Source organism: Sminthopsis crassicaudata, chromosome X (genome assembly GCF_048593235.1).
Source record: "Sminthopsis crassicaudata isolate SCR6 chromosome X, ASM4859323v1, whole genome shotgun sequence".
NCBI classification, from domain to species: Eukaryota; Metazoa; Chordata; class Mammalia; order Dasyuromorphia; family Dasyuridae; genus Sminthopsis; species Sminthopsis crassicaudata.
This window is the reverse complement of record NC_133623.1, coordinates 78,281,622-78,303,814: the sequence shown is the minus strand read 5'-3', so window position 1 is coordinate 78,303,814 and position 22,193 is coordinate 78,281,622. Positions and strand designations below refer to the sequence as shown.

General features: G+C 44.1%; 1 long non-coding RNA gene across 7 annotated transcripts in view; it reads left to right on the top strand.

Annotated features, from left to right (window-relative positions):
- The window catches only part of LOC141548776 (uncharacterized), a 99,483-nt gene extending 80,850 nt beyond the window's left edge, over nucleotides 1–18,633 (top strand). For 5 of the 7 annotated variants that reach the window (XR_012484060.1, XR_012484057.1, XR_012484055.1 and 2 more), the window contains 4 exons: nucleotides 13,506–13,836; nucleotides 14,935–15,681; nucleotides 16,936–17,036; nucleotides 17,401–18,633. This is a non-coding gene — a long non-coding RNA (uncharacterized LOC141548776). The remainder of the gene's footprint in view (nucleotides 1–13,505; nucleotides 13,837–14,934; nucleotides 15,682–16,935; nucleotides 17,037–17,400) is intronic. The other 2 variants (XR_012484054.1, XR_012484059.1) reach the window with 2 other exon arrangements.
- The last annotated feature ends 3,560 nt before the right edge of the window (nucleotides 18,634–22,193 follow it).

Sequence of the window (22,193 nt, the reverse complement as noted above, 5' to 3'; positions counted from 1 at the left end):
TCCCTAAGAACAGGAACAAATCCTCGGTCAGCTCTCACTCTGAGGGGCTTGGCTTCGGAGCCTTCTGACTTCTACTGGAATCAGAGTGTGGAGCTTAAGGCCAGAGGACCTGCTCTGGAACCCCGGCTCTGCCATTTACAAGTCTCTTTCTGGGCCTCCATTTCCTTATCTGTAAAACAAGATGGCTGCATTATCTGGACTCCAAAGGCTCTTCCAGCTGGAGGACTTGGGTTCCTCTGAATTCCTAGTCCACTTTCCATCTGTCTTTGTTGGCTGCTGACCCATTCCAGTCCCTCAGAAGCTGCCATGTGTTGCTTCCATCATGCTGCTTCTTGCTGTTGCTACTTCAAGAATGAGACAACACATATGTGCGGTTAGTCAACACATTCATTTCCGGGTTTAATTTGTCTCATTTGGTTGGGAGGCTAATATTTTAAGCATCATTAGATGTTCCCGAGTTGTGCACTATGGCTAACTGGTTAGTTCACATTTCCTCTTAGCAATGGGCACGATCTGATCACTCCCAGCTGGCTGTTGGTCAAACAGACCATATTTGGTTCTCTTCCTAGCAGTGGTCAAACTGATGCAGAAGTTTCCCATAAACCCTCTCCCTCCTACTTTCCCTGTCACTGTGGAAAGCACGATCCTCCTCCTATTCCCCCAGGCTCACAACCTAAGACGCATTCTGGACTCTTCACTCCTCCTCACTCCCCATATCCAAGCCACCATCAAGGCCTGGCAACTTCATCCTTACAAATCACAAATATGTCTCCCCCTCTCTTCCCACACTGCCCCCATCCTGGGCCAGGCCTTCAGCACCTCTTGTCTGGATAATTCCAATGGCTGCTGGGTGGAGGGAGCTCCACCTGCCTCAGGTCTCTCCTTACTCCGGTGCACCCCAACCGGCTGTCAGAGGGATTCCGACACGTCCATGGCAGCTAGGTGGTGCAGTAGATGGAGCACCATCCCTGAAGACAGGAGGACCGAGTTCAAATCTGATCTGAGACACTTAACACTTCCTAGCGTTAAGTTCCTATGTGACCCTGGGCAACTCACTTAACCCTGATTGCCTCAGCAAAACAGAAAAAAAGGGATCTTACTAAAAAGAAGGTCTGATCATGTCTCCCTCCTACTCAGTAAATTATCTGTATAAACCTTGTCCTTTCACCAGAAAGGACATATCTGAGCATAGGCTTCATGGTCCAATTATACATGCATTTATACAAACCATTTCTCATTTCAAAAATGGATTTTGCCCAAATCTTTTTTTAAAATATTCTCTCCTTTTCAGGGTCAATTTAGGCATAACTTCTTTCCTGAAATCTCTCTGGATCCTCTTAGCTAAAAAGTAACCTCTTTCTCCTCAAATTTTCTTTGAGCCCTTCCTCTGGATCTCTCCTTTGTCCTGATCACAGCCTTGTAGCATTCTTCCCTGTGCACATGCTGTATTGAATTTATCTTTGAATTCATAGTAGCTTCTTGTCATGTTTTCTTTTGACCTTAAAAAGGGGTCCTCACTCCAGATCAGAATATAGGCCATGTGAAGCCAGGGACTGTCGTTTTCATCTTTAAATTCCTAACTCTCAGCACAGATTTGCACCGTGTACACTTAATAAGTGCTTGAAGACTCAAAATGAACTTTGAAAGATTAATACCTGCATGAATAAACCTTATGGATAAAAAGCCAGTTGGTAAAACTAGCAGCAAAGCTGACTAGATGCTCAGCAACAGGAGCTCCAGTATAGGTGGGTTTATACCTCTCTTGTCTGGTTCTGGAGAGATCCCTGATCCTGCATGGGGCTGGACTTGTTGAGGTGAAAAGAATCGGGAAAGGAGCTCCAGCCAGGAGACCTAGGGCACATTTTACTAAATAGAGGGAAAGAAAGAGGGCTAGGGAAGTTCTGGTTGAAGCTCGGCAGAGAGAAGAATCCTGTCTTGGATGCATTCCAAAGACTTCTGGGTTATTCTATCATTCTATCATTGCAAAGTAAGTCTCTGATGAGAAAGTACATTATTACCTTATGTCACCTTCCTTCACTGAGGCATGAATATTGATGGCTCAGACGAATACCACATGCACATAGCACAGCGTTTTTCAGGAGAATGTGGTGTCACGAAAAGCTCGATATGAATTAAAAGGAAGAAAATTGAGCTCTAGTCTTCCTTATCCTCTTCTTGCTTCCTTATTTCTGCTTAACTCAGTTCAAGAAGCAAGATAACTTACTATATAGATGGAAGGCCTTATGCATTTAAAACTCACTTTTAAAAAGTTAACTTTAATTGATATATTCTTTGTCTATCACCCCTATTTCCCGCTATATCACCGTGCCATAGGATCAGACATCTAGAGACAGAAAGGACTATACCTCAGCAGCCTGGTTCCTATGTGAGGCCCAGGGTTCACTGACACTCAAATTCATCTAAGTGCTACCCCTCTCTCCCAACTCCAAGACATCCCCAAAACGGAGGGGAACATTCAATAATACTGGCACATTTTAAACAGTCTGACGTCATATGGAAGGGTTCACATCCATAATCCCTCACTATTACAAAGGAGGCAAGGTTCCTATCCCCTTCTTTCCACAGCATTCGGCTGCTCTGGTGTTTTTTCCATTTACACTCTAGCCATCGCAGAGTTTTCTCATTTCTCATTGTTTCGTCACATATAATATTCAGTTTGTGCCCAACTTGTTCAACCATTTCCTAATTAATAGGCACGTTTTCCAGTTCTTTGCTACGGCAAAAAGGTGCTACTAGAAATATTTTGGACTATATGGAGGCCATTTCTTTTTATCACTGCTCTCCTCAGGATATCCAGCAGGTCAAAGTTATGGATGTTTTGGTCACTTTTGTGGCATGATTCTAAATTTTCTTTTCAGAAATCGTACCAATTCACAGTTGCACCAGCAGTGCATATGTGCCTTCTAGAACTTGTTTTTAAAACAGATGCTGATGTGATTAAATTCATTGAATTTCTCTTTGAATTCATAGTAGCTTCTTGTCTTCTTTTGCCGTTAAAAAGGGGTCCTCACTCCAGAAGTTTAAGCACTGTACTAGTGCTAATCTTAGTCCTTAGTGAACTATGGAACAGGAACCATCAAGTCAAGCTCTTCCCCAATTATGTCTTTCTGCCACATGAGGCTCTCAGAGAGCGTTAGCTGCATAAGAAGGCAAACTGACTCATTAGCATCCCCAAGTGGCCAACAGGGCACACACCTCTTCAGCCCTTACCAGATAAGGCCTTTACAAGTTATTGTTTTACTAGTCCAAGGCTGTGGAATTTTAAGACTTGCACAGCATTTGGCATCAGCTGAAGCATTCTAAAGGAAGAAGGAAATAGGATAGCATCAGAAGGAGGGGTCAACCTGTAGAAATCGAAATGACCAGAAGCTAACGGTCTGTTCAGTCCTAAGAATCAACCATGACACAGCTGCAAGACAAACAGGTGGCAGAGACTGATTTAAAGCTGCAAGAAAATTACTGTAATAGACTATGTGTAGCTAAAAATGATGAAAGGAAACGAATGCTAAGGTCCATCATTTTTCTAAATGGGAAGAGCGATATTAATGTGACGGTCGTTACCTAGTCTCTGGTTCACCTGTTTGTGGGCAGGAATAGCTTCCTAGGAAAGTCAGATGGGACCAGGAAAGCTGGTTAATAGGGCAGTCCTTCAAACTGATGAATAGGCAAGGATACTAAGTTAACATAGTCTTAAGTTTAGCCTTAATCACATAAGGTTAGTTATGGGGAATTGGGGAAAATCTTAGTCAAAATACACTAGATATTACAGTTGTGATATCCTATAAATTGTCTGATTTCCATTTTTTCCTCCTAAATAATGTTGGCTTGAGGGAACTGAGAAAAGAACGGGGCTTGGTCAGAACACAGGGCAAGGACTGACTGGTCAGTCTTAGATTCCTAAGAACTTTTCTGAGTTGCCAATTTGAATTTGAGATCAAAGTTTAGCAGATAGAAATGGAAAGCTACTTGAAATAGATTCATGGTGCTATTTAGACCAATTGCTAGTCCCTAGCAATACCCTTTTTGGCAATAATATTGCTAGGAAAGAGAGATGATCATTTTAGAGCTGAGAGGAACATTAAGACAACATCATTTTACAAATCAAGACGTCGTAAGTGGTTTATACAAGGTTATACAACTGATAACAGAGCTAGGTTGTGAACCCGGACAAAAAAGGCGGGGGGGGGGGGAAGGGGAAAGGAAGGTAGTCAGCTCTTCCAAAATGCTTCAAGTATCACTTATTTTCACTTATATCATAGGCTTTCACTGCTGCAAATAGGCAGTGGATTATTTAATTCTATCATTGAAATTCTTTGGGTCTGGTCCAAAAAGATGGCCATAAATAGATCAGTAGGATAAGCAGGGCTATAAAAGTTTCTAATGAGGCAAAACCCTCTATCTATCGGAACATGAAGATTCAAGGGGTCGGCAGCCATGTGGAATACCGTGACAAACTCGGAGAAGATCCTAACAAAGTTAAGAATGTGGCGCCTGTTCACAGTTGAGTAAAAGGAGTTCTGAACCAAAAAACCTGAGAAAGCGTCCTTCTGACTGAGACAGTCCACATTTATTATCCTCTGACCTACCTGTAATCCGACAGTCTGGCACTCGTGATGGGATAAACAGCACATCCTGCCTCGACGTTTTCAAAATCTTATGAATCCCACCCTTTTTTAGCCACCCAGAATCCAATGTTCCTGCAGTCAGTCGTTATTGCTCTTGGCATCCCTCAAAGGCTGAAGAATAGAGGGCATGCAGGAAAATGAGTAGTATTTGTTCAGTTCCCCAGACAAAAAACCTCAGCCTGATAGGGTCCAGGAGCAAAGGGGATCTCTAGATCTTTATGGCGGTGTCTCTGGATTTGTAAAGCACGCCATGGCTCTTCAGTCCCTGAACAATTTCTTGAGGCAGACAGCCAGTGACAGACCCTGCATAAACTCCAGGACCGAAGGTCCTGACTCACTGCCATTTAGACACCCAGCTGTGTAATGTTACATGTATCTATCTATATGTACCTATCTATGTAATGTTACATTACACAGCTGTCCTCCGGACTCATCATGGCAATGATCCCATCAAAAGAAGAACTTGCACGATCACATGCCATTTCTCGGCTCCCTTCCGTCTGTAGGTATGAGTCACGGTTATCACAGCCATCCTACTCAAATTGGTCTCGAGTCTTGACCAAGAAACAGAGATGCCAAGCTCATAGATGTTACCAATCAGTGGGCACCATCTCCAACGGCATTGATGCTGCTGAGAGCTGAAAAAACTCCACCAACCACTGCTGAAAATGGTTCTTAGGATAGCCTCCATACAGAGCACTGGAAGTTACTGCCTCCTTTTGCAATCTTGGGTAGCTCACTTCCCATTTTGGGGCTTCAGCTTCCTTCCCTCTAAAATTAGGTGATTTCATTTGATGATCTCTAGGTTCCTTCCAAACTCTGACATTTTATGAACGAAACTATGCTTCTATATGAATCCAAACAGCAGGATTCCATTGGAAAAAACACAATTGGCTATCTATGTGCTTCTAAATATCCAGATTTGTTCTGAGTCCCCTTCTCATCCCCCTCTACATCCTCTCTTTGTGATCCCATCAGTCCTCTATTAGCATCTCAGTTGTCACATCTAGTGACAATCACCAGAATTGTTCCTTTGGCTACTTTCAAATGGGTGCTCCATAGCATCTTCCCTTACCTCTGACATATCTCCTTTCTATTTTCCTAATTTTGTGCAGGGCTCCACTATGCTTTCAGTTTCTTCCCTCATACATTCCCATATTGTTTCTACCTCTACAATATCTATTGCATTTCCCCACTCACACAGCCACTGCTCTAGTTCAGACCTTGGTTGCCTCTTGTCTGAACTGGATTTAGTTCTACCTCTTTGCCACTTCTTACTCATTGTTGGGTGTTTCCTTCTCTCTCCTTCTGTCTCTAGGTGGTGTAGTGGATAGAGCCTGAAGTCAGCCCTGAAGTAAGGAGGACCTGAGTTCAAATCTTATCTCACACACTTAACCCTTCCTAACTGTGTGACCCTAGGCAAGTCACTTAACCTCAAATTGCCACAGCAAAAAAGAAAGAAATATACAATACAAAGCAGGGATCATAAACACGATCTGATAATGGCTAAGATCTAGAGGGGTTAATCAGTGGTATAGATTAGGTAAACAGTACACTATAGGAAATCATATTAATATAATGTTTGGTACACCTACACATCCAAGCATTACCATTAAGGATTCATCAATTGACAAAAATTGTTGGGAAGACTGGAAAGCAGTTTGGCAGAACTGAGCAAAAATCTACATGGCACATCTTATACCATGATTAGGTCAAAATGGTAACCTGATTTTGACATAAACTGTAGTACCATTGGTTAATCATGGGGACAAAGAAAACTGTACCTGTCTGACCTATGGATAAGGAAAGATTTTATGACCACACAAGAAATAGTATCAAGGGAAACAAAATCGATAATATTGATTACATGAAATTAAATTGGCACAAAAATTGTAAAATAAAAAGTAGAAGAAAACAGGTAAGTAGGGGAAATTATTAGCAAGTTTCTCACATAGTAATGTTATTTCTCAAATATATAAGGAATTGAGCTAAAATTGTTTAAGGTCTTGACCTCCAGTGTATCCCCATTTCAGATTGTGCCACACAGTCTTAACAGGTGGCCTACATAAGTTGTACCGTGTGGCCTCACCTGAAAAAATCAATCATCTGGGGCTCCCTATCAACTCAGGATCCAAACTAAAAATCCGCTCTGGCATTCAAACCTTTTACAAACTACCCACCCACTTGTCCGGCTTCCTTACCCCTTAGACACTTTCCCTCAGTTCTAAGATGAATTCTTCAGTACAGAAGCATCTGCCTCCTGGTTGTTCCTAGGACAAGATCTTCAATCTTTTCTAATTTGAGCATTTTCTTTCAGTGGCTGCCCCATGCCAAGATCATTCTCCTTTATCATTCCTGCCCTCTGACTTCCCTAGCTTTCTTCAAGTTTCAATTGAATCTCACCATCTGTAGGAGCATTTCCCTTTTCCAGCAAATTTCTAGCGCCCTCTTTATATTGATCGTTTACAATATTTCCTGTATATGACTTGCATTTCATTGTAGTGTGCTATTGTCTCCAGACACTGCCGATCGCTCTCTAGGGGGAGATCTGCTGTGTCTACTCAAATCTCTCGGACAGATTCTTCTTCCTGTAGAGAGCCGACTTCCCTTCCTGCAGAGAGCTGCATCAAGCCAGGTGTAGAACAGAGATTTCTCCTATCTCTGGAGTGCTGTCCTCTTTTATCCTCCCAGAGAATGGGCGTGGGATAATGCAAGGGCTTCTGGGAAGAACCACTTCAACCAATGAGCTTGCTCCTCCCAAGCACACAAGCTCTTCCTTAGGAATTCACAAGTCAAACTACCAGGAAAGGCCAGAACTAGAGAATTGTTAAGTACCGACTTAGCACTTAGTAAGAACCTAATAAATATCTCATTATCTCATTAGCACTTAGTAAGAACCTAACATTTCATGGCTGTTTGTTTACTCTCCCATTATTCTGTGAGCTACTTGAGAGAGCAGGGACTATTCAACAATTCTTCCTATTTCCACTGTAGCACAGAGCCTAGCACATAGTAAGTAGCATAAAAGATGTCTCGACTGAATAGAACCAGATTGGCCCCTCTTCCCAATAAATCTTCCTAGTCCTTCAAGGGCATAAAAAGTACCAGGGACAGGATGTCAGGACCTCTCTAACTTGGTGGATTTCTGAAGGACACTTAGGTCCTCATACTCTTCCCTGGCTTCCTGCTCTGAGAAATGATGTGTTTAGTTTTTTTCTTAAATTTGGAGATGGTAGGGTCTGTGTCCAGAGAAGCTGTATCAATCATTTATTAAGTGCATGAGGTATATATGCCAGACACCATGAGCAAGTTCAAATTCTTTGTACTTGGCATTTTTCATCAGGCAAAAATAAAGGTTCTCCTATATCTGCTTTATTGATTGCCTGAAGGCTCACATGCAAGATCAAGGTCCTTCATATGTTTTTGGTGGAGAATAAAAATACCAAGCTGATTTCTTCTTGGGAAACCATGCATTGGTGGTAAAAACTACTCTGGGAGTCAGAAATATATTATGGAAAGAACTCTGATAAACATGATTTCTGCTGTGGCAGGTAGAAGCCTTAAACAAAGACAGAGGGTGTGGTTTTATGTTAACTCTGATGTGATAATCTAAAACAATTGCAGGGTGACCAAAAAAAAAAAAAAAAAGATTGTACTGGAGAAGAAAAAAAGAAAGGAGACTCTATTGCATCCTATGAAGAAGGGCAAAAGAATTATTACATCAGAGGGATGGAAGGTGGACACTGAGCATTGTTTCTCTGAACCTCTCTATTCCATTCCCAATACAGAATATATAAAAGTTTTTTTTTTTTTTAATACAGCAAGATTATAAAATCAAAGCATACATTCTTTCACAAGCAACAACTTTGTCAGTAACTTTGTTTCATGACAGATCTCACGGACTTCTCTGGCTTATGTTCATGTTTTTTGAATTTTGTTAGCTCTGCTCAGAGTTAGATAATGATTACCAAAACATTCCTTTATTTGGGATTCACATATATGGAGGCTGGGATTCACTGCTTTCAAGGTGCTGTTCCCTTGAATCGTTTCAAAGGCTTTCTGGGTTCCACATTTAAGCATGGTCCTCAACGACAATAGAGATAGAAGAGACTGGAGTCAGACTCATATTGAACTAAGTACTAGCACCTGGCTCCTGATAATTAAGGGAGGTTTTGGGGGAACACTTCTCAGTAGTTCGTGCATTACCTCTGAGGAATTAATAAGCGCTCTACTGTTGGGAGATTTGATTAATTTGGCAGGATGTTGTGCACAAAATAAAAAGGATGGTGTGAATAATAATCCATATTCATTCATAGAGTGGGGTGGGTAGAACAACTCCCAGGGAGGAAAGTATTTTCAGGAATATTGAAGTAGGGAAAATATGGCATCAAGTCCTGTTGCACGCAAGTTGTGTGACTGGAAGAGTGAACGGCAGTTATGGCAGTGTAAATACTGCAGAATGGAACTATTGAAGGAGGTAGGCCCTAGGACCCCAAGACACAGAGAATTACCCAGTTGGGAGGACCGCTTCTACAACATTTACATGTGAACACTCAGCATTAACGGGTCCTTACTGGATTTGTGGGTTAATGGGTTATACTCACTTGTCTACCAGTCGGATAGGCAGTTGTTTTCATTGGGCTGGTTAAACCTAAATTCTTCTTCCTGACTGATGAGGAGGGAGATCATTTGGGAATACGCTGGTGTGACGATTTAGACATGAAGTAAAGGAATATTGACACATTCTTGACCAACATTGGTGATGCTAATAGGCGTGGGGATAGTCAGCCCTTAGAAAGGTTCATGCAAAATTATGGACCAGCCCCTTGGGCTCAGGATGAGAGTTGGGGTTCTAGAATGCCAATCTACCACCTTCATAGGTTGATTAGACTTCAAGCTGCTGTAGAAATCATCACAAATCAGAAGACAAGAGCCTTAGATTTATTGGCTAGCAAAACTACTCAGACTAGGACTACTCAGACAAGTGTGAGCTGAAGGAGGTGGGGTATGTGGGAAGCTAAATGTATCAAATGACTGTATGAAAATTGATAATGACAGAAAATGGGTCAAGTTTATAAAATGGAATATCAGGAAACTTTCTCATGCTCCAATGCAAACTTGGAATTCCCCTTTTAACATTCATTGGTTGTATGATGCCATTGATGATTGGAATGATACAAGACTCACTACAAAAATTGGGATTGGTTCACATTTCAGGGGAAGGGTCTGTTGGGATCATGCTGAAAAGAACTAATGGACTGATTCATCTCTCTTCAAAGAGGAGTGCAAACTAATGCTATGGACATTTGAGAAAGGCATTGGGAAAAAATGTGTGGAAGCACAATGCTTACTAGAAATAAAGGGAAGAATTGTGAGAGACAAATCACAAGGGAAGGAGAGATAGAGACATGGCTCTGTTCAGACGAAATATAACAGTGGGAGACAGATGGCAAACATCATTTAGCATCTGGAAGTAGAGGAGCTAGACTGCAATCCCAGCTCTACTACTTAGGACAATGACTACAGCCGTGGCCACACTTAATGCCTGCTTTTGTAAGCTCCCAGGGTTTTCTTTTTAATTTACTAACTCTGCTCAGCAAAGCCAGTATTACTTGCATGGCTCCAAGTCTCACTAAGATTTGATATGACGTTCTTGAAGTACTTTCAATTACAATTAAGACAAACTGCTTTTTTTGCATTTATATTCTCTGAATATAGCTCTTGTGAGGTATCGATATTTTGTTGAATGAAGTGAAAATGAGGGTGAAAGCGAATCAGTGGTGTCTCTACAGTCATGAGTTCTTGTCCTGTTATGGTCAGGGGCAGATCTCAAGGGCAGAGTATAAGAAGCATTCAGAGGCTTATTCTGCCTGAGCCTGAAAACAGGGCATAAAGGTATTGAGTAGACCTCATTAACGAGGAAAAGCTTCCTCGCTCTTGCTGATCATGCTCAAACTTATGCACTCTCACTCATGTGACCAGGGGACTATAAAAAGGGGGCTGCAGAAGGTGGGGAAGGAACTCAAGGGAACTCCAGGAGAACTCCAGAGGGAAGGCTAGAGGGAATGTTAGAGAATACTATGTAAAGAGTTAGAATAAAGACCTGTTGCTGCATACTTGAGTGACTCGGATGCTCTGTGGTGGAACCTCTAAAGAGATAGCTCTTTGATTGGGATAATCAGAGAGGAGACGTCAAAAGACCTGGTGAAGGTGAGAAACCAGTTGACCCCCGCTGAGGTAAGCAGCTGGGAGGTAACGTTGTCCTATATCAGATGATCAAGAAGAGTTTCATGGGCAATTTTGATACTGATGATTTGGCCTCATTTCTTATGTACCATGAAGGAATTCATTACCTACTTCCTGTCACAAATTCAGGACTTCATTTATCAGCCTTTGTTTCCCCTTAAGTTGAAGTACATTGTCCTACAGGTTAAAATAAATAAAATTAGACTCTGTAATATTAGGAGAAGGACATGAGGTAGTAGCCTTCAAGTAACTGTGAAGTGATATTATGGGATGTCCTTAAATGAGGACTTTTGAAGTATTTTTCCTTGTCTGAAATTTCAAAGTACATTGCAGTATCCTGTTTGAACACCAGATGTCAGTGAAAGAAGATGCGTAATGTTCCTTAAAGGCAAGTGCTTGGTCAACAAGTTTTATTATGCACCTACTGTCAATTTAATTCAATTTAGTAAATATGTATTGATATCCTACTATGTGCCAGGCATGTTGTGCCTGTCATGGGGGATTTCTAGAAATTAAGAGTCACGTGAAGCACAAAATAAGCAGATAATTACAAGAAGACACAGGAAAGAGAACAGTATAGAATAAAAATTTAAAAGTAGGATAAATGTCAAGGGCTTTAAAAGTCAACGATTGGAGCCTGTGTTTATCCCCGATGTACAGAGGAGATTTGGGAGTTTCTTGAATGGATTTATTGATCTCAAGCCTAAATATTTCAAAATCTACAGAAACCACATGTCAATGAAAAAGCGTGAAGGGCAATACCTGAAGGTCAGTTACTTGGTTAGGGAGCATTTATTAGGTGCCTGCTTTGTAGGAGTCATGGGAGATAGGCCAAGTAGATGGCTAATGAAGTATCCTGTGTGAGGAAGAGGAAGCAGCTACATCTTGCTGAAGACAGCTCCTGAGAGGAAATGGCCCCCTCCTGTCTCTCCAGGCTGCTTGCACCTCAGCCATTCAAACAGTGACATTGGCACCCCGGTGATCCCACATACAGGACGCGCCATCTCTCCGCTTCTCGCGTTTTCTCTGGGTGTCCCCCCTGCTTGCAAAGCTCTTTTTTCTCATCTGATTCCCTGCCAAGTAAAATCGCATCTTTTATGAGAAGTCTTTCCTAAGCCCTCTAAATTCCAGAGCCTTCACTTGGTTAATTCTTCCTGTTTATTCTGTACGAAGTCTGTCTGAACGGATCGCTTTGTGGTCTGCCCCTTAGAACGGAAGCTCCTTGAGGGAAGAAACTTTTTTGGAACTCCAGGGCTGAGCACTTTGCCTGGCGTACTTTAGAGGCTTGATAACTGATGACTGATCAATTAGTATGTACTAAGGCTATGAAGCTAAGATACGGCCAGGTTTGAAAAAGCTCTCAGTGCCAAACAGAGGGGTCTGTAGGACACCGTAGTTAGATTGGGAAGCCCCAGGCATTTCCTGAGCAGGTTAATTGATCAAGGGATTAGAACATCCTTTTGGCTGCTGAGTTAATAATGGATCGGAGAAGAACCATGGGACATGTGAAACCCGTGGGGAGGCTAGAAATGGCCCAGGGGAGAAAGGAGGAGGATTTGTGAGTAAAGAGGCACTGCATGCAGGGCACCCTGAGGAGGTGGTAATGACAGAACAGGACAATTGTCTGAACGGGCGGTTTAAGGAAAGTGAGGCTCCCGGGAGGAAAGAACTATTGGGCAGCCGATGAAGTGGAGGCGGCCGTCCTGCAGTCTGAGAAGACTGAAGGATTCTGCGTGTTGCATATTGCATTCAGCAACCCTGGAATGGCGGCAAACGTTCCGTTGAGTTTCCTGAGCAAACAGAGCACAGGACAACGCGGACAGGGGAACAGCAGGTTCTCCCGGGATGGAGCCACATGGGAACCGGGATCTGTAGCCCTGAGAAGTCCCTCTGGACCGATCAAGAAAGCCTCCTCAGCGAGGCGGGATCAGTCCGTGACTCACGGGCACGGTGGGGGGGGACTTTTGGCACCGGAGTCTCCTTGGAAGTGGACAGGGGGAGCCTTCCGCCTCACCGCTGTGTATGGCAGGAGCCATTCGAGGTTGAGAGGCGGGAGGGGTGCTTGCAGAGCCCCCGGAGCATGTCCTTTGTGGGGCTCGTTTCCCCCGAGGCTGAGGAGGAAGTCTGGCCGGAGGGAAGGGCCCACGTGGGTCTGGGGCATTGCTTGGGTGCTCTGGGTGCGCTGCTCACTGCCCCGAGGGATGCGCTGGGAAGTGGAACACCTTGCACCTGTCCCTGAGGGGCTCCCGGGGCACAGACGCAGCCCCCCCCCCAGGGCCCCCGCTGAGGCAGCCGCCTGGGTCAGCGTCCCCAGCGGCTTGTGCTTTTGTGGCACCGCCCCGAGGACTGAGACCCGGCTGTCCCTGGGGGGTCCTCACCCTCCCCGCTCCCCAGGGCTGGCGGGATGGGGCGGGTCCCAAAGCAGCGAAATGTGGGAACCATGGAGACAGAGAGCAGGGGGCGGGGTTATTGATCTAACTGGGGAATTGGTCACCTGAGCCGGAGGACAGCTCTCTAGTGACCACCTCCTTCTCCCTTGCCCCAAGGCCCTGTTCCCAGTATCTTCCCGCGCCACGCTCTGAACATCTCCTTCCTTTCTGTCTTTACCCACAGGAGCGCCCCGCCCCCAGCCCCAGGAAGTGACGTGGCAGCCGCGTGCCTCTCCTCTCCCGCCAGGGCCTGCTCCGCCCTGGCACGTGACTGGAGCTCCCCTCGTGCCCCAAGTGACTTTGGGTCACGGTCGGGTCAGGATAAGCATTGTCCTCGTGATCATCCCTGGGAGAGCGGAAGAGAACAGCTTGTGCTTGGGGGCAGGGCCAGGGGACAAGGTGAGGCGGGTCAGGGCCGGGCCTTCTCCCCCACTTCTTCCCGTGGGCAGTGTCCTTCTGGCCGCCCATCTGCAGACGCCCATCCGTCCGTCTGTCAGGTGCAGCCTCACCCAACAGTGAGTACCTGGAGTCCTGGCCTTTCTGGTCCCCCCCAGGCCGCCCCCCCACCCGGCCCCCAGGCCCCCCTCCGAGGTGTCGAGAGCTGGTCACCATCCGGTCACCATCCGGACACCGGCCCTGACCCGAGACCAGCGATCCTCTCCCTCTCCTTCCTGGCCGAGTTTTTCCTTGACTGTCGCCAGGCTGAATGTCCCCAACCTTGACCTCCCAAGAGGGAGCACCTCTCCTCTGAGCCTACCCCGGCTCTGGGAGGACGCCTGCCTTTAACCCCCAAGAGGTAACCCCCCTCTGCCCTGATACTGACCCTGACCGTGCCCCCCACAGCTGCTCCTCCCCCTCCTCTTCCCCCCCTCCTCTTCCCCTCCTCCTCTTCCCCTCCCCCCCTCCTCCTCCTCCTCTTCCCCTCCTCTTCCTCCTCTTCCTCCTCCCCATTTTTTCCCTTACTCTTCTTCCTTCTACCCCCCCATTTAATTTATTTTGGTCTTATTTACAGAGAAATTATGATCTACTAGTATTACTCTTAGATTAACTGCGGCAGGAAGTTTGTGAGGCTGCCAAGTTACCTCACGTGTGTGATTTTTTCTGAGTTATGCCCTAAATCAGTGTGACAGTTTCCTGAATGCAGCCCTTCTTTTGTCCTTTTGGATTATGGATGCCATCGGTAAAGGCTGATGGAAATAAGATGGCAAAGACCAGCAGCAGATCAGTAACTGAATTAGTGGGGCTAGTATTGTGCATCCTCAGGATCTAGCCTGACCTTCAGTTTACCCTGCAGAGGTTTCCTCCCCCTTCAGGGAAGAGCTAGAGATTGCAAAGGAAAAGACTTTTCAGTTTCAGCCTTGAACCTGCTTTAGTCTAAAGACTAAGTTCAGATAAAGGCCGGGGGAACTGTGTGCACCCAACGCTCAGCAGAATCTGGAGGAAACCTCTATTACACCCAACACTTTACAAATATTGGATGTGGCAGAACATATGCGTGTGCGTGTGTGTGATTATGTATGTGTGTATCTATGTCATTGTGATCTGTGATGATAAGATCTCAGATGCTTCCTTACACTGTTCTGAGAACTGTTTAATTCCCTCCCACTGTGCAGCTCTCAAAGGTTTCCCTGTCCAGGAACATCTGCCACATGCGCCAGCAGAACTTCTTGAGCAAAGCAGTCTTTCTTCTGGAATCTTCTAGTAGGAAATTCTCAAAATGATAGCTTGTAACCCTTGGCCCAGCACCCTTTAAGCTGCCCAGTGAATTCAAACTGTAAAACTACACTTTTCTAAGTATTTCTCTGCATTGGCTGAATCCTTGGGCTACTTCCTGATCTGGAAAGGCTCAAGGAAAAGTGAAGGAGGCAGGGCCTTGAGAATGAATCCAGCTCTTTAAGGAAGTATGAGAAAAGACTATAGGGAGAGGGAATTGTCTCCACTCGTCTTTAATAAAATGGAAATAGGACTTATGGACAATGATCTTTTTTGTCTTTTGAAGAGCTTAGAGTACTGGGACCTGGAAACTGTAATCTGTTTCCATGAGCAATTACCAATCTGGATTTGATATGATTTGAAATGTATTATCTGTGTGACTGGGAACCAAATATCCCTATGTCTCTTTAGCAAGGCTTACTTTCCTGTAAGAGGATAATAATCGCCCTCACCTCCCAGGATGGTCCTGAGGATCCCAGAATTGTAAAGCGCTTCACACAGTGCCTGGTTTTGAGTAAATTCTATACGAATGCTAATTGTTTTTATGATTTCTTTAATTAGTTGAAGTTGCTTCCCATTTGATAACTCTAGGAATTGGACGTGATTGGTATGCAAAATCCAAGGAGAAGAGCAGAATGACTTTCTAGGTAAGATAAGCCTTAAATACATTCACCAGAATGGAAGCCACCTAAGGTTCTATGGGTTTGGTTCCACAATGAGTTCTCTTTCAAGTTTAAAATAGATGGCATTGTTTATCATATTGTTTTGTTTCTAAATCTTCTTGCACTGCTAAATTTGGTCAGTTTGGCCATGTTATTCAAATTTTTGTCAGCTGGGTTCTTAGAAAAGTAATCTAGATGTTAATTAGTTTAAGAATTTGAATGGCTGTAATAAGAATGTTTAAAAGGGGGGAGAAAGCTACTGGGTCGTTTTACCAGCCCCAAGTCCTGACCAAGTGCTTTAATATGCTCAAGTACTGGAATTTAAGAACTTAATCTTCAATCTTTGCCTGTAATTAAAGAGGGAATTGTGCTCTCATTACATCCCCAGTGTTGGCTTTACTTACATTTGAAAAACCTTTGCATCTATATCTTAAGCTAAAAAAAGGGACTGCCTTGGGGATTTTGACTCAATCTTGGGCTACACAGAGGCAGCCAGTTGCCTTGGTGTCTAACATACTCGGGGTGATCTCAAGGGGATGTGTACAAACAATTTTCTGGATTGCTTCCTTGTTGCAAGAAAGCCGAATAATTTGGGGGGGAATTGGTAGTGAGTGATCTGCATCAAGTTAGGGATATTCAGAACCAAAGAAGAAGTCATTGGCTGACTGATTCATGAAATTAAAAATATCAATCATTATTATTAGAAAAAAAATAGATGACTTTGCTTTAGGTACCAAGAATTGTGTGACTCTGGCCACCATCCTTCACAAAAGGGAATCAGATCAGAGGGAAACTGAACCCCACTGTCTAAATGTGACAGACCTCCAAACCAAAGTTAGATCAGACTTGATACTCTTTTTGAAATAAGAGAGCATTTTTTCGTAGATGGCTCCTCGAGAAAGCTCCAGGGAAAAAGGAGGAATGGCTATGCAATTAGAAATGAGACAGATTGGTCTTGTGTTGGAGTCTAGGTCCCTGCAGTAGACCTGATCCTGGTTGGCACGGACCTGTCAACAATATGCCTTAAATGAGGCCTTGAAGTGATAAGTGGAACAGAGGGAACTATCTACACAGATTCCAAAAATGCATAAGGGGTAGTGCATACCTTTGGAAAGACTTAGAAGGAATGGGGTCTTATAAAGTGTAATGGGAAGGATTTTCCTCCTGGCAAATTAATTAGGCTTGTGCTAGAGAATTTCCTACTGCCAGAAGAAATAGCAGTAATCCATATTATGTTAGTTACAGTTCCACAACTTGACCATCCCAAGACTGTACCTGTCTTCAGTCCGAAGGAAACAGAGGAGCTTTGAAACTTGGAGCCATTAACGATATAAAGACTGGTAGGTACTCTCAGAGGGGTGGGAAAATGATAAGCAAAGGAATGACCAGGGAACTGCTGGGAGTTTTACATAGAAGTGGTCACTGGGGAACCCAGGCATTATTTCAGGCGTTTCTTAGCGAATTTGGATGAGTAGTGGTTTACATCATAGCAGAGCAGATTATAGAGAAGTGTGTAGTGGACTAAGTGGTTGCCATCAGCCCTTTTTAGGATTAGGATGGCTCCTAGGAGAGACCTAGGCATGTCACCCTTTGAGGTTTTTTATGGAATGCCTTATCCTGGGAGGGAAGAGGAGATACCAACATTTCAGACAAAGGACAGGAGCCCGAGAGACTCTATCCTGGTAGTGTCCACTTCCCTTTCAGAACTCTGATGGAAAGGACTCCTGGCTCAGACTCCACCTCTTGATTTCGTGGTCCATCCTTTCAAGCCAGGGGATTGGGCCCCGCTAAAGTTCCCGAAGGGAGAAAAGCTGCATCCCAGCTGGGGAGGGCCATTCCGGATTCTCCTCATTGCTGCAACTGCCCTAAGAACTACTGAACACAGTTGGACTGATTGCTCCAAGGTACAAGGTCAAGAAACCAAGATCACCAGCGGGACTTTTAACCCTGTAAAGTATTCTCTTGCCTCATGTCTCTCACGTGTGATGATGATCCTGATTGGACTCCGGTCCAACGGTACCAGAGACTCATAGCTTGGTTGTTTGACCCTTGGTGTTTGGGAGTAGACTGGGAGATGAAGTGGATGCATTGTGATCAGATGAACCTCAATGGAAACAGAATTCCCCTGAAGGTAGTTTGCTGGGAATCGCAGGGACCTTTCCCAGATCCCTCTTCCTTTAGGCTTATTTGTGTAGAGGTCCACAACCATCCTTGGTTCTGGAAGTTATATAGACAGAGACCAGGTGCCACTGTAGAAGGGTGGGTGCTTTCGGATAATCAAGCCTTTCCATGGCCCTCAGGGTGGCAATTACCCTCATCCCTGCCTTTCTAATTTATCTCCCGACGTCCTTTAATGAAAGAACACCAATTCCAAGATTCCAATTTTGGGGAGCAGGGGAGAATAAATATCTACAAGTGATGGGAGCCTTTGCCAAAAGTTTTAGTGTGACCAATTGCTGGATTTGTGGAGGTCCACGACAATCTGAGAGATGGCCTTGGGTGCCAGTACCTTGGAGAGAGGCCTGGATTCCCAGGAACCATTCCGAGGTACATAATGCTACTGGATTCTGGTCTCAGGCTGAGAAATGTATATGGCATTTGACAGACCCAGTAAGAGGCATATATTGCCTGAATCAAACTGGAGAGGGAGAGTGGTTGGGGGAGAGGAAATGTAGTTGCATTTACAGTGCAAAAATACAAACTACACCACTAATGGGTGTTATGGGAGCCACCTGCTACAGTAGCTGCTGGGGATCTCATTCTGGGCATCACAATAGATCGTGTCATGTGAGAGACAATGATAGGAGGAAACAGAGAGGCAGGTGTAGTGAAGATCCCCGAACCTCTCTTTCCATTCCATTCCCAGTACAAACTGTATAAAAGTTTTGTAAATAACAAAAGGTTATAAAATAAAAGCGTACATTCTTTCCCAAGCAACATCTGTGTCAGTAAATTTGTTTTATGACCTGCAGACAGATATCACTGACTTCTCTGGGTTATGTCGATCTTTCTTGGACTTTGTCAGCTCTGCTCAGAGAGGCAGATAAAGATTACCAAAGCACTCCTTTATTTTCTCTAGTGGGCTGGGATTCACGTCTGTGGGGGCTGGGATCGACAGCTCTGGCAGAGAGAGGAATGGGGGGCTTTGGGGAGCCGAGCCACTCCTTAAAGGGAAAGATTTCCCTTAAACCTTTTCACAGGCTTTCTGGATTCCACATTTAATCATTGTCCTCAACAACTACAGTAGAGATAGAAGAGATTCGAGTCAGACTCATGTCCAATCAAATGGTAGCACCTGGGTCCTGGTAATTAAGGAGCAGGTTTGGGGGGAACAATTCTTCTCAGTAGTTCATGCTGTACCTCTGAGGAATTATTGAGCACTCTACTGTTGGGGGATTTGACTTATTTGGCAAGATGTTGTGGATAAAATAAAAAGGACGGTGCGATTACTCGCCCATATTAATTTATAGAATGTCATTGGAAGAACAACTCACTGAGAGGAAAGTATTTTCAGGAGTATTGGAGTAGGGAAAGTATGATATCAAGTCCTATTGTCCAAAGTTGTGACTGGAAGAGTGAACAGCAGCTATGGCTGTGTGAATACTGCAGAATGGAACTTATACTATGGAAGGTGGGCCCCTGGTGTGCCGGACTGTGTGGGCACATTATTCTAGGCTGTCAGGGCCATACATACCAGTTTTCAGAGCCTGTGGACAAGCCAATCAGGGAGATGCAAACGGTCTGTCTTTATTCACTCATCCTCTCAGTGGGGGTACTGGGAAGAAAGAGAGGAAATTCTGCTCAGAGCTGTCTATTTATGCTTCCTCTCTTCTGGGATTATCTTGTGCCCACGCACTCAGCCTTGTCATAGGTTGGAGCCAGAGAAAGGAGATGTATGGAGTTAATGCTGCATCCCAAGGAGAGATCCGGTAAGAGGACACCCATACTACACCGCTAACATCTGTTATGGGAGCCACCTGCTACAGTAGCTGCTGGGGATCTCATTCTGGGCATCAGAATAGATCGTGTCATGTGAGACACAATAATGATATGAGGAGACAGAGGCAGTTGTAGTAAAAATCCCTGAACCTCTCTCTCTATTCTATTCCCAATACAGAATATATAAAAGTTTTGTAAGTACAGCAAGTTTATCAAATAAAAGTGTACATTCTTTCACAAACAACATCTGAATCAATAAATATGGTTTATGACCTGCAGACAGATATCACTGACTTCTCTTATGGAGCTTATACTATGGAAGGTGGGCCCCTAGGACTCCAAGACAGAATTACCCAGTTGGGAGGAACATTTCTACAATATTTGCACGTGAACAGCCAGCACGAAGGGGCCCTTATTGGATTTGTGGGCTAATGGCTTATACTCACTTGCCTGCCAGTTGGATAGGCAGTTGTTACATTGGACGGTTAGACCTAAATTCTTCTTCCTGCCTGATGAGGAGGGAGATCATCTGGGATTAATCTGGTATGATGATTTAGACATAAAGAAAAGGTTATTGACACATCTTTGACCAACACTGGTGATGCTAATAAGTGGGGGGATACTCAGTTCCCAGAAAGGTTCATGCAAAATTATGGACCAGCCCCTTGGGCTCAGGATGAGAGTTGGGCTTCTAGAATGCCAATCTACCACCTTCATAGGTTGATTAAACTTCAAGCTGCTGTAAAAATCATCACAAATCAGAAGAAAAGAGCCTTAGATTTATTGGCTAGCAAAACCACTCAGAGTAGGACTACTCAGACAAGTGTGAGCTGAAGAAGGTGGGGAATGTGGGAAGCTAAATTTATCATATGGTTGTATGAAAATTGATGGACAGCAGAAAACTGGTCAAGTTTATAAAATGGAATATCAGGAAACTTTCACATGTTCCAATCCAGACTTGGAATTCCCCTTTTAACATTCATTGGTTGTCATGGTCTGGAGGTTAGTGATGGAAACAAAGTGGGGCCTAATTAATAATAATGCATTTAGGGGTCTAATACTTTTATATGTTTTTTCTTCTCTGCATGATGCCATTGAGGATTAGAATGATACAAGACTCACAACAAAAATTGGGCCCCCTTGACAATTAAGGTAAATGGTCTGTCAGGATCATGCTAAAAAGAACTAATGAATTAATTCATCTCCTATCAATGAGGAGTGCAAACTAGTGTTATGGAAATTTGAGGAAGCATGAGGAAGACACACCCAGCATGGAATTACAACTTCATTAAGGGATCATGGGATGTATGTAGAGGGAGGAGCAAGATGTTTAGGAGTAGAATGTGAGAAATGATGTCACTCTTGGGGAAATTGGTCCATTCATAATCTGAAGGGAGGGAACTGTGAAGAACAAACAGCATAAAGCTTGTCTGCTTCAGTACCTAGTGTTCCCTCTTCCCATTACAATTCTGGCCAGAAAATACCAATTCCTCCGGACTTTCTCAGTAAAAGTTCTTTGTTTCCTGATTTTCAGCCTCAGCTTGTTTTTAACAATGGTCGTGGTGCATTTTAGGATCTGGATCCATCCACACTTGCATCTGTGTAATCGTGGAGTGTTTTTGGATCTGGCTCCCACTACAATTGCATCTGCATAATCATGGGGTGTTTTTGGACCTGGCTCCCATCACAAGTGCATCTGCATGGTCATGGGTTGTTTTAGGATATGGCTCCCTCCACACTTGCATCTGTGTGATCATTTGACCCACTGGAGTTATTAAGGCCACCAAGAGAGAATGGAGAGAGATGAGAGGTCAGGAGGGAGTGTGTATGATGAGGGGGCCTGATGAGCCACCAAAGGAGATCACCCAGAGTAGAGAGTGTTGGGGAACAGTGTGTTCTGGTCAACAGATGCCTGTGCCAGGCAGATTTCCATAAGCAGGAAGCTGGAAACAAGGCCACTGGCTGCTGTCAAGTAAGAGGTCACAGGAAATTTGGGAGGGGGCATGTAATGTCCGGACTAGCTCTCTGAGAACCTCCGGATTAGCCTGAGTTCTTGGTCTTAGTGGAGGAGTGAATGAGGCAGGAGGACCATGTGGCTAGTAAAAGATGGAGTCTGGAATCTGGCATCTTCTCTTGTGTCTGTGGCTGAGAGCTGCTGCTGAGAGAGCATTCTGAGTCTGAGATTCCCTTTAAATACTCCACAATGATTATTGCACTACCACAAACTGAGCATGCACAACTATAGAACATTACATCATCATATATACCCTAATTATATACCCCAAGCCAACTAGATTGATTAAATTATTATGTTACATTAAGTATGTGCTTAGAGAACCATTATCTCACATTGAGTAGGCACTTAACTATAAATACCCTTCTGTCCTAGATTTAAGTACACCTATTCAGAGTTCCTGTCTTCTACATCTTCCACTTTCTTTTGTTTTAGAACACAGGTGGTCACACCCTTTCTGATTTCTCAGGAAGGGAAATGGGGAGTCAAACCAGATATTGTTAGCGGGTTTCCTCAGAGCTGAAAGTGAAACAGGTGTACATAA